Genomic DNA, 12,473 nt, shown 5'->3' on the forward strand with positions numbered 1-12,473 from the left:
GCTGGAAAAGATGAAGGGATTTTGCTGGAATTTAGCTTCAGAAGGAACAGGTCAAGGAACCATTGGTGATCTAAGAATTAGTGCAAGAATCAGAATTTTTCCTTTTGCTATAGGATCAACAAGCTCTTAAAGTTGGGGGGCATGATGAGTTGAGACATTGTTATATTTCTATCCTTAGAACTTTTGAGTTTTTGTCATCTTTTGGTATGCATAGTAGTAGTGATGTATTGGAAATTTACTATATGTATTCCATATATTAGCTTGAACCTATTAAATCATATTTTATCTTTGCCAGTTTATTCCTGCAACCATGTGATTTATTCCTGTTGCCATGCAGATTGTTTAGGGCAATATCATATGTGAAATTAATAGATGTCCTAATTAAATAAAATGTGTATGTATGTTCTTGTATGTTATTTCTTTTGTAGCGTAGGGAATAAATGATGCTGCAGTGGATGTTCGCCTTTCACGCTAGTTGAAGGAAAGGATACTCAGAAAGATGACTAAAGATCAAATTGCGGAAAAACTGAGAAGCGTAAGGAACGACATAAGCGGAGAAATCAAGCGATACTATCGATGTCTAACTTAGGTGGACATTGATGTTGTAAATACTGCCACACTATGTTATGACTGTGGTTCGGTTTAGATCTGTGTTTCCTGCAGCATAACTCCAGCTATCTCCTTTTTCAGTCAATTATCCGCCTCTTCTTTTCAATGTGATTTGTGTTGTCTGTTGTAGATGATTTCTTTTTAGTAATAAGCTCTTTGTCTTCTTAGGGGTTAGATAGGAAGATAAGAGAAACAGAGAAGATGATTTTTCCTAAGTATTTTTGAGTTTTCTTTTCATATTGAATCATGTAATGACATCCAAAGAACGATGAATAAAAATATGTTATTCTGAGCTTTTAGAATTGTTTTTGGGAAGCCTGGTATCACTAATCCAAGGGGGCCCACTTGGTGAGTGTTCTTGTGCATTTGTTAAGATTAAGTTTTATTTCCTTAGCTGCAATAGATGTTCTTGCATTGACTATTCCTACAACCATTAGAAAAATATCCACTGACTGTTCCTGCACCCAAACCAGAACAGAGTAATTTCTGTTTATCAGCATTGAATTTATCCAGTATTGTTTTTATGAATTTATGCAGAAGTTTTCGTGTAGACTTTCTATAGTTTTAATTCTTGTAGTAATGCAGAATAGTTGTAGCAGGAACTTAGTGCATATATAGTGCATACCCATTTCAAGTATTACGTCCCTAGGTTGACAATAAAATGAGCACTAGCTATGAAAATAGTGACTTTACCAAATGAATGTCCAAACTTCGGGTTGGGACTTCAACTAGAGTTATTATTCTTATTGTTAGGTTGAACACCCAGATTAGATCTGATGAAGGAGAAAATCCAAGCCCTAACTGTGATGAACAAAAAGAAGAAGAATTGGAGGAAGGGGAAATCCATTTGGTTCTACAAGTGAATAGTGTGGAGGAGATTCAATCTTAGTCATAAAGGACTTGAATAGTGAGGATTCTATTCCCAGCTTTGAAGATGCCAAAAAATACAATATCCTTGGAGGGGCCTTTTCCTTTGAGTCCCAAAAGTTGGTTGAGTATGTGAACTCCAACTTTTCGATGTCATCGACAACTTCTTGTCTCAATATAAGCTCTAAATGGGCAGATGAAGAAGAAAAAAATGATGCACATTAGACATAAAACTATTGCCCAGATTCCTCTGGATGATGAAATCCAGATTAATGACATCACAAAGAGAAAGAGGGGAGGAAAAAAAGGCCCTAAATCAACACTCCAAACTACTCCTGTGAAAACCAGAGGAAGAGCCAAAGCTGATGTGGGCTTAAACCTAGCAACGCCAGGAAGGAAATCAACTACTCAAATGAGGGAGCTGGAATCCAACAACAATATAACGGATGGAACCCAACTGACCATCCTTGAGGTATGTTCTTTTAAACAAATATGAAGATTATTTCATGGAACATACGTGGACCTAATGGTTTGCATAAACATGAGACTCTTAGGAACCTTGTTAGGGATCACAAACCTTATATTGTTTGAGTCAAGAAACTAAAATGTCTAAGGATAAAGTGGAAAAAATCAAAGTGTTTAAGAACTGTGGGGCTTTAGGGGGTATTTTAGATGGTGCCTCTGGTGGCATAGTTCTCTTTTGGAACCTCCAGAATGTACAAGGGAATCTTGTTTGGTTTGACAATAATGTGGTGTTTATTAGATTTCATCATATTAAAGATGGAGCTACTTGACTTTTATCTAATATCTATGCCCCAAATACAAGACAAGGGATAAACAAATTCTAGAAAAATCTAGAATCTATTAGAGATCAATTCAAAACTAAAGGATGGCTGGTCACGGGAGAATTCAACACGCCTCTCAAGGAGAATGATAAATATGGGGGAATTGCTTCTCAGCTTGAGAGTGGAATGGATCTGATGAACTTCATTGATAACCAGGTGCTACATGATGTGGATCTTCAGGGCGCTAATTATACTTGGACTAATAGAAGATCTGGCTTTGATCTTATATAGGTGAGACTTGACAAGGCCCTTATCTCCAATGATTGGTTCAACCATTACAATTTATCCTTGAATTCTCTTTCCCATATAGGTTTTGATCACTATCCGATCTCTTTTCTAGTGGACCCTATCTCTAGGAGGAGAAATTTCCCCTTCATATTCGAGAGAATGTGGATGACCCACCCCAAGCTTGAGGAGGAAATTATGGATGGTGGAATATCTTAGTGGATGGCTCTGCCCTGTTCCGTGTGAATAAAAAGCTAAGGCATGTTAAGGATAAGGTCAAGAAATGGAATAAGGAAGTCTTTGGTGATATTTTTGCCTCCAAATCTGTGATCCAGATAGAACTCAAGGATATTCAGGCTAAAATACAAGCTAATGGGTATGAAAAGGTCTCTATTACCTCTGAGAATGAGATTCTATCTAAATATCATGATATTATTAAAAAAAGAAGAGGTATTATGGAAACAACGCTCCCGTTCTTTGTGGCTTAAGGAGGGAGATAAGAATACTAGATTATTTCATATGACTGCCATGAAACACAAGGCAGCCAATAGAATCTCAAAAATGTCTATAGGGGGGGCCTTGTCTTTTGAGGAAGAGGAAATAAGGAAGGAAGCTAAATCTTATTTCTCTTCTCTTTTGTTGGCTGATTGCAATCTAGATAAAGGTGCTCAAGATTTACTCCTTGATTCTATCCCAAATATGATTGGGCAAGACCAGAATCAATTCCTCTCTGCAATCCCCTCTGAAGCTGAGATTAAGGAGGCGGTCTTCTCCTTTGAAGGCAATAAAGCCCCTGGTTTGAATGGTTTCCCAATATTCTTCTTCCAGTCTATTTGGCATATTATTAGTGAGGATATTGTCAAAGGTATTAAAGAATTTTTTGGTTCTAGATTTTGAAAGAAATCAATGCCACTTTTCTTGCTCTCATCCCTAATATTCTGGGCACTGATGCTATGAAGCTATTAAGACCTATTAGCATATGCAATCCTTCTATAAAATTATTTGTAAGGTTCTCACCTTAAGACTGCTTTCCCTTCTTCCTGAAATCATTTCGCCTTAGTAGACTAGATTCATTCCTAGAAGGCAAATTCTTGATTCCATCATTACGATCCATAAGATTCACTCTCTAGAAGAATAAAAAAATCAAGGATTCCTAATGAAACTTGATTTGTCAAATGCTTATGATCGGGTAGACTGGTATTTTCTTTTTAGATTCCTTAAAGCTTTTGGATTTGGGGAGAGAGTGCTTCTGCTGATCTTCCAACTGATTTATACCCCCTCACCAATGGTTCTCCTACCCCCTTCTTCAAGTCTTCAAGGGGCCTCACACAAGGGGATCCTATATCCCCTATTTTGTTTGTTATTTTGGCTGAAAGTCTGGGCAGATATATTAGTAAGCTTTTTTCTGAAGGTCATCTGAAAGGTGTTAGACCATCGTCGGCTGATAGGGTCTACTCTTATCAATAATTTATCGATGACATAGTTCTGCTGGACTCATCGACTATCAAGGAAGTCAGAACCCTAAAATCGACTCTGAATTACTATTGCCAAGCCTCAGACCAACTGATAAACTGGATGAAAAGCACCCTCTTCTTCCTCAACACTCCTGAAGACAGGCAAGGGAGAATTGCCAAAATCTTGGGATGTCATATCAGTTTTCTCCCTTCTATCTACTTGGGTGTCCCTTTAAGTAGAAAACCTCCCGATTCATTTTGGAGGAGTCTGGTGGATAGAATCCACAAAAAGATAGCTGGTTGGAAAGGAGCCCTACTTAGCCAACCTGGGAAGATCCAATTATTAAAATCCTCCCTCCAGAGTTGACCTGTGTATGCATTAAGCTTGTTAAGAATCCTGATCAAGTTTATTGATGCCATTGAAAAGATTCAAAAGTAGTTTCTCTGATCAAGGGTCAAGGAGAGGAAAAGGATTTCTCTGATTGCCTGGGATAAAGTTTGCAGACCTAAAAAAATGGGTGGCCTTGATTTAAGAAACATTAAAACCATTAATAGAGCCCTCCTCACCAAACAAAGTTGGAGAATATTTGGGGAAACTGGTGAATGGAATTCAATCTGGAAAGATAAATACCTGCATCCTTAGACATCTCTCGCATAGTTTCTTACTTTCTTTGAAGCACCTTCTAGTTCCGCAATTTGGAATAATGTTGCTCAATCTAGAATTGCTGCTGGAAGTGGTAAAAGATGGACTATTGGTAATGGCAGAAAAGTCAATTTCTGGGAGGATATTTGGTTTTTGGAGACCCCTCTCTCCAGCAAGGATTGTTTTTCTCCTTTTCTCCTTGTTTGCAAGGCCAGATTTGGAACTAAGGTGGCTAATTATTTGAAGGATAACTAGTGGGTGAATTTAAATTCCATAGACCCAACCCTTTACCCTTTGATGCTATTTCTTAATTATGTTTTGGTAGACCCTATGCTTGAGGATAGGATTATTTGGGCTGGTACCTCTTCTAGCAGTTTGTCAGTGGCTTCTGTTGTTCTTTTGCTATCCCATTCTCAAGAGCTTTCCCCTTGTTGGTCTAAAGCCTGGTTTCGTGGCCTAATCCCCAAGATCAATATCTTCTTTTGGATCCTTCTGTAGAATAAAATCCTCACCATTGATAATCTCTACAAAAGAGGCTATTATCTCACCAATAGGTGTTACCTTTGCCTAAATGAGGAAGATAATTTTAACCATATCTCTCTACATTGCTCCTTCTCCCAATTTATTTGGTTGCAGATCTTCCAGCTCCGGAATTTGAACTGGGTCTTTCCTGCTTCTATTCAAGAGTGCTTCATTGGTTGGAGATGCATCTCCATGAACAATTTTATCAAACAATTATGGGATTTTATTATTCCTCATGTGGTATGGGGAATTTGGAAAGAGAGGAACAACAAAATCTTCAGAGACTCCTACTCCTCTCCGGAAATGGTTTTTACTAAAATCAAGCGAGCCATTTTGAAAAATCTGAAAGTTGATGGTAAGCTTCTTTTGTTTAGGAACAAGGATGAATTATATCTATTCAACAATTAGAATTTTTCCGCCTCTTTAGACAGTAATGACAAGAAAGATAAGAGAGATAGTAGTAAGTGGTCTTTTCCTCCGAGTTGTTGGATCAAATTTAATTTTGATGGGGCGGCCAAGGGGAACCCGAGGCCGGTTGGGTGTGGGGGAGTGATAATAAATGAAGCTAGCTATTGTATTGCAGCGGTGGTGCTCCCCATGGGATCTCAGATTAACCACTTAGCCGAAGCCATGGCATCTTAACAAGCTCTTACCCTTGCTAAGTCTTTGGGTTTTAAAAAAGCTTGGCTCGAGGTAGATTCAAATAACATCATAAAATGCCTTAAGGGTCTTTCCCCCCCATCATGGACTATAAAAATATTATATATCTAGCCAAGGAGATAATTAAGTCCTTCGAGCGATGTGTTATCTTGAACATAGTTGTAGAGAGACCAATGTCATGGCTGACTGGGCTGCCAACATGGCTATTTGTGCTGATCAAATGATCAACTAGAGAGGTGAGATGGATCTTCCTCATGATGCTTGTGCCATCCTCATTTATGATAGAGTGCATGGAAAAGAGGGAGTGATAAGTGATGATAACAACATACTTATCAATGAAAGTTGCTATAATGAATTGAAAAGAGAGACGCTTGAAGTATGAGCTAGCATTTAATGTAGACAAGACCCTGCACACTTTCTAGGTGTCCATTTCTTTTTTGAGGGTTGCATGTAGACAAGACAATGCAAACCTACTACTCGTCGAAGGTGATTAAAAAGGTATGTAGGTGGGTTTTGTTTGCTGTGATGCAATATGTCACTCTTGATGGTAGATACTCTCATGTTTATGGCTATCATTTTGTGCTCTTGTATCACTTCTTCCATAAAGATATGGTGTCAATTCCTTTCTACTTGTATAGTTCCTTAAACACTAGTATATAAGATTCTAGGGCTAACCTGGATAGCAATCCGCCCATGAATGAAGGGTTAATGTTGCTTTTATACAACCATGTCAAGGCCACCTCTGTTCAACACTCTATCACTGAGCTATCAGACTCAGAAGAGGAGTCTGATAACTCAGATGATAGTGAAGATGAGGGGTCTGATACGGAGCTGAAAGATGATTTTAGCATGGATACCTCTGCTAAAGGAACTGAAAAGGGGAAGGATAAAGATATGGCTTTTGGGGCGGGCAAAAAGACTTCCGTCAAAGGGGTTAAAGGAAGTAGGAATAAGGTGTAGGAGGAGGACAATTGGTTTGAAGAAGATGATGAGGATGATAATGATATGGAGAGTGAAAGTGAAAATGCTACCCTACCACCTAAGAAGAAAACCAAGCACAGTCCTGTTATCACTGAAATCAGCCTGGAGAAGGAGGATGGTACCTCAAAGGCCCCTTCTACTCCTTTGGATCCTAACAGATGGACTTGTGGTGTTGAGAAAGAGGAGAATAATGTGGTGGAAGGTGAGACTCTACCTCCTAAAGACAAAGTCACAGTTGCTGATGTGGAGACTCAGGAGAATAATGCTATTTTTCAGAATTTAATAAAGATAGTAGTGATTCTCCTATTTCCATGCTTCATACTGCAAAGAATGGGGTGATGGAGTTTTATAAGATTATAGAATGGGTCTACTTGGAGATTGAAAGTTTGAAGACTAAACATGAGGACTCTTCTAAGAAAGTGGACATTCTAGAAGCTGTTGGGATAGGTAATCTTAGATCTTTGCCTAATTATCTTAAGGAAATAACAAAAGCCATCAGCGATGCAGAGGCTATTACTGAAGCTTATGGTTCCCAATTTAAGGCTGTGGAGGCTAGGTTCAATGAGTTGTAAAAGAGGGTTCATAGTCATGAGAATACCCTGAAGAAAATTGGAGAACAAAGCCAAAAAATTCTGAAGGCCTCAATTGATAACTTCAGAGTGATGACTAGTAAATTGGAACAGATCTAGCTGGAAAAGAACATGATATATATTTATAAGTATAAGGATTTGACCCTTGAAGGCGTGGCTATTGGACTTGGTAAAAGAACTCGGGAGAGTACAAGGAATATGACTCAACAAGCTAAGGAAATATATGATCTTAAGAGTGCTGCTACCTTAATGGTTCAACTGGGGAAAGAAGTAGTGGAGCTTCTCAATATTTTTTCTTATTTCTGTTGTTTTGTGCTCTTGGCTATCCCTTAGGTGTCGATGTACTGTCCTTTTGTTACTTTTGGGTCTCTTGATGGATTTTTGTATCTACCAGTTGTTTCAGTTTGTTGTTATGTTCTATCTAGCTAGACCTTTCATGTTTTATCTATTTTCTAACTTGCTGTAAAGGGTTTTGGGGCCCCTTCAAAACCCGCTTTTCACGTAATCAAAACCATTAGATTACATTAAATATGTTATAATAGATAATATTTTCTTACATTAATATGTTATAATAAATGTAAGTCCATTCAACACACGTCCCAATGTAGTATAGATACATATCTCACCATGCTAAGGTTTGCACATACATAAACATATTTTCCTTAGTTTTGAATATCATGGTTATGATCTCTTGTCCTTAATATGCTTGACTTTCCAAGAAGTTAGGAAGATTACAAATATTTTTAATTAGTTAACATTATCAAATCTTTTTACCACCATTCATCACCTTCTATATCACACATATCTTGTAAGTATTCTACTATACATGAAATTAATGTTATTTTTTTATTATATATTTAGATAGAAATAGAAACACCATTCAACATATATTTCAAACACACTTAGTTCATATTGAATTATAAATTTATAGGTCCCAAAACACCCTAAAGATAATCTCAACTCTTAAGACCATGAAATATTCACTTAGGTCATTGAAATATGACTTACAAGAAACTAAATAATAGAAAGGACAATTCATGAAGAATTTTAATAAATCCTTCTTATTTAGGCTCTAGCAAACCAAGGGGATGTTATTTGAGGTCTTACTATTAAGAAAATTATAGAGAAATGAAGAATAGACATAAGGCCAAGTAGGAAACATACCTAAAGTTCCATGAATCCATGGAGTTGTCACTAATTTTTTTTGTCAAAAATAAGTACAAATAGACCTATAATACCTTGAATAAGTAGATAGACACACTCTTGCATGTGTACCAAAAGACTACAAATTTTTTATACTCATACAAGTGAATTCATTTGGAAATTCAAAGAGAAATATGAGAGAGAGATTATCATGACCTTCAATCAATTTACAAATTTGAGGCTACACTAGATTACGAATCTATTACATCAATGGATTGTGAGAGGCTAGTAAGAAACATAAACTACTCCTACACTACTAAAAGAGAAGGATTATAATAAAATGTGTTTGGTCTCTTACCAACCATATTAGTTCCTACTCCATTGAGCAACTGGTTCAAATATTGGAAGAAGGAAAAGTGAATATTTAGAAGCCAAAAATAAAATAAGAATCACATACATATACAGATAAAATTTAATGACATATATAAATAAAAATTCTTCATATTATCCATCTTAGAACTACAATAATTCACAATCAATAAGAAGAGACCATCATAAGAGAGCTTGCAGTGCATTTGGGTAAGTGCACTAAACTTAGGAACAAAAATAGGCCAAATTATTGATTTAAATGTCTAGAACACATCATATTATTAAAAATATAATAAATTTATTATTTGATTCACACATCTAGTGATGCAATTTTTAGGATGAATCCATTTTGAAAAAAATTAAAAAAATCAATATAAAATACTATTCTAAGTTACTCATTCTTAACTATGTTCAGATTAGATAAAATGGGAGAGACTTAAACCTTTACATAATAACCATAATTCTAAGACTAGGGGTCTCATGGGGAGTGAGAGAACCCATCAAGTGGACCATTTGACAAAAGGAATCGGAACCAACTGATGACTAGAAAAAACTAACAATAAAAAATTAAACTAGAAATCGAAGGACACCAAATAAACTACACCACCCACAAGAGACACAAAATGATGGTCTATCTAGTGGAGGATGCACTATCAAAACAAATGAAAGAGACTTCATCCAAATGAGAACTAGATCTTGAGAGAGAGAGAGAGATCTTGTATTGGAGAGTAAGTATATGAGACAATTAAAGGAATAGGAGAGTTTCTTGAGCCACAAACAATTGAGGTAATAGAAGATGATATAGAATCCAGGGAAGTCATACCAACTAAAGCTTCCAAGGAAGGAAGCACCAAATCAACAAAATGACTTGAATCATTATTTGAGTCATCAAAGAAAACTATGTGATGGATTGGAAGAGAATTTTTTCACTAGTAGAGGAAGACCTTAATGAGAGCCATGAGCACAAGTTGAAGCCAAATAGTACATGTGCATTCTATGGACCTAAAAATTATCTTTTAAAAATTGATTTTTATACATGCCTATTAAAAATTAACTTGTATCATATGGATGTTGGAAACAAATTACATATTTGAAAATCATAACTAATATTCTACATTTCATATTACTCGAATTTCTTAAGATTATATGTGTAAGTGTTTCAGAGTAAAACTCTGACTACAAAAAACTTTTTTATTTTCAAGAAAAATGCTTCCACTTTTGGCCAAAAAGTGGATCCAATGTCTTGCAACTACCCTTTACAAAATAATAACAAAGTATATACATAGGATGACACCAAATATAACTTTTGAAACCCTTTCAAGAAAAAAATCATCAAGAATATACCACACCTCTCAATGTTTAACAATTAAATATAATTGTAATTTGTCCATAGAGTTCACTAGTCATGCATGTCTTCTTTAGTAGTATGAATGTTTTTATTGTATTCCTCCATGCGATTTTAAAAATTTAAACAATGTAGCTATACATCTCACTCCATGCTTCACATCACAACATTTGTAAGCTCCTTGTTCTCACATACACTCTAAGATACTACATGCTCATACCACTACTAATGTATTTGTTTATATATGCTAATCTTGCACAAAACTACAAATAGGTGCAATGGGAAAATTTTGATTCTAACAAAAAGAAGATATTTTTTGAGAACCAAAATTAGCCATCACATTCAATTGAATTAGGTGTTCTGCAAACAAACTAATATACCATTCTTATAAATATTTACAATTGGAAATAAGATCAATTACTATAACTTCAATACAAACTTCTATTTGTAATAAATCGTCAAAAACATTTTTTTATGTACAAATAATTATAACTTGACATTAACAAAAATAAAATGCACATATGCTAAAAATGATATTGCAACTTGTATAGAGTTTCAACCTCAAACACTAGTTTTTAGCAAGGACGCCCTTGTGGTGCACTATCATCCCATACAATAAAAAGATTGAAAGTCCTAGAACAGAGTAACACTTGTATGTATAGATTCCGTAGATGTTATGAGTCCAATGTATACAAGAAAATAACATTGAATTAAATATGTACTTAGACAATTTCAAACCAAAATAATATAAAAAAATATTGATATTATCAATTTTATCACAACTTAGACTCCAAATAGCCTGAACACAAAGAAGGAAGATGAAAATGTTTGGATTCGTTGTTTAGGAGTTTACCTCCGTCAAACCCCATATTGATATTTCAACTTCGATAGACATCTAAATTGGATTTTGATAAAAGAAATGATAATGATAACAATAAAATATTTGTCTAAGAAAATGTAACGCTAAAGAAAAAACTAGATCAACTATAATTTGATAATACAAAAAATATGAAAATAGTAGCATTAAAGATTACCCACACTGAGAAACAGATCCCCTAAATGGACTCTAGATTGGTTTTTAGAGTTGGTCCATTGAAGGCAGTGGGAGAATTAACGATGGAGAACTCACAGATGTCAAAAGCGTTATGGGAACCAGCTGATCTTTCCCCCACACTTGCAATTATACACACTTGTTTAACATCCCAAGTTCATTCTAGATTCAGTATGAATACAAACTTGCCGGAATGAAAGTGATGATGGCTTTGTTTGAGTATGGCATGGAATTTGTGCTTTTTTTAAGGTGTCACTTACAGCGCTTAGTTCATACAACGTCAGTTTACTTGTAACATCCGTGACTTGATGGCTACTATTTTTAATTGTTAAAAGTTGATCTTGGTCAATAAAGGTAGGTTAATTTTTTTATTTAAAAATGTATTATTTAATATTTTGGAATACAAATTTGATAATTGTTTATTAATTTAAATTTAAAACTATATTATATTAGAATTTTTATTAATTAATAATTACAATAGAATATACATTAAAATGTTGGATAAATTTAACAATCATATATGTACCAACGACATGATGTTTATGAGTCCAAACCTCGCAGCGTGACCATCAGATTAGGTGAGCAGAAATACCGAATACCTGAGGTAAGCCCTGCATACACTACCTCTTTGATTAGTGCCAAGCAATGTAAGAGGTTGGTTGCCAAAACGAGAACATTCATTTTATTGATGATTCATTCTGAAGAAGAAAGGAAATCAGTTTATAATTCCCATACCATCACAAACACCACAACACTACATAAAATATCAATGGATCAAATTTTGATGAAATATGAGAATCTGTTTAGGTTACCAACTGAGGTACCTACACACTGCCAAGTGAGACACACTATTGATTTGATACCAGGAACTCTATTACCTAATGAACCAGTCTACCGTAGATCAATATTAGAGAATAATGAGATTAAGAGGCAAATACAAGAATTGATTGAGAAGGGACATATTCATCCAAGTGCATCACCCTGTGGCAGCGCCATTGTTCTAGCAAAGAAAAAAGATGGAACCTGGAGACTTTGTATTGACTATAAGGCTTTAAATAAAATTTCAGTCAAAAATAGGTATCCACTTCCTCGGATAGATGACCTCTTGGACCATCTTAGAGGGGCCCGATTCTTCACCAAAATTGATTTGAAATGAGGGTACCATCAAG

Source organism: Cryptomeria japonica, chromosome 7, assembly GCF_030272615.1.
Source record: "Cryptomeria japonica chromosome 7, Sugi_1.0, whole genome shotgun sequence".
NCBI classification, from domain to species: domain Eukaryota; kingdom Viridiplantae; phylum Streptophyta; class Pinopsida; order Cupressales; family Cupressaceae; genus Cryptomeria; species Cryptomeria japonica.